The 1,202-nt window shown below is 33.5% G+C and overlaps 1 pseudogene; it reads right to left on the reverse strand.

Annotated features, from left to right (window-relative positions):
• Positions 1–251: 251 nt before the first annotated feature.
• On the reverse strand, positions 252–518 carry LOC145597106 (mini zinc finger protein 3 pseudogene; annotated as a pseudogene).
• Between the last annotated feature and the right edge of the window lie 684 nt (positions 519–1,202).

Raw genomic sequence — 1,202 nt, forward strand, 5'->3', positions numbered from 1 at the left:
CATATAACTTTGCTTCCAACACCAATTGTATTAATTAGGAAAAAACCCATCTCAATATCTTATCAAACTAGTATATAAATTGCAAAGCAATCTATCAAATTAACAATTTAAAATCTTGTTTTTTCAATCATTAATCATGCACAAATCTCAAAGAGAAAGTATCAATCAACTTCCTCTATAATATTTTTTTTTCCTATGAATTTATACACCTCAAATGGACTAATAGTGTGTAATTAACCAAATAGGATCAATTAAGTAGGTGAAGAACTCTCACACACTACCTCAGCATCCACCTCCTTCCTGTGGAAATTTCTGTGGCATCCACAAGCGGCACATACAAGCGCGTTGCTTGTTCCTTCTGCACCACTAGCCATGAACTCTCTGCACCCATCTACCGCGTAACCTCCTATACTCGCCGCATGATTCTTTTGACACTCACAATATCGAATAGTTGAAGAATTGTTGTTTCTTCGCGATCCTTGATCTCTTTTAACCACCACTTGCCTCTTCTTCATCATCATAGAATTTTTTTTGTGCTTACCCTCTTGTTCAATTTCTTACCTAAAGTTTGCACAAAAAGAAGCATCAAATTTCAAGTAAGAAAAAAAAACAAATAAATAAAAGAGGGAAGTACTTGGAATATTTGTACAAAACCCTAACCCTAGATTGCATTTATTTATAGAATAGATGATATATGGAGAACTAAGAAGTAAAGTATGTTAAACCAAAAAAAAAATGGCAGCTTTTTTTTTTCTTTTCTTTTTTCAATGCTTTAAATCATAAGCTTAAATACTTTACTTTTTGAAGAGTACCTCAAGGACAAAATCCTATATGGGTATGTCTTGCTTTGATCTCATGAGGGTGTGGATGTCGTAGAGAGCGCGGTACGATTCACAACATCATCAGGGACCGGGATGATTATGATGATATGATCTTAGAACAAGTGAAAAAAATGTGAAGAAAGGAACAAATAATAAAATGTGGGCTCAAAAAAAATGGTTGAAACACAAAGGAAAGAGGACCATATACATCATTTCATGATTAATAAAAACCCTAGATAAGAGGAAATGATGATTTCAACTGCCCTACAATGGGGTCAAAAGAGGAAAAAGGAAAAGTTTGAAAGGTAAGAAATTTAAGAGTAACCCTATAATTTAAGGGTATGTATACCTTTACATTATGGGTACTCAAAAGACTTGAAA

The sequence above is a fragment of the Chenopodium album genome, chromosome 20, assembly GCF_948465745.1.
Source record: "Chenopodium album chromosome 20, dcCheAlbu1.1, whole genome shotgun sequence".
NCBI lineage: Eukaryota > Viridiplantae > Streptophyta > Magnoliopsida > Caryophyllales > Amaranthaceae > Chenopodium > Chenopodium album.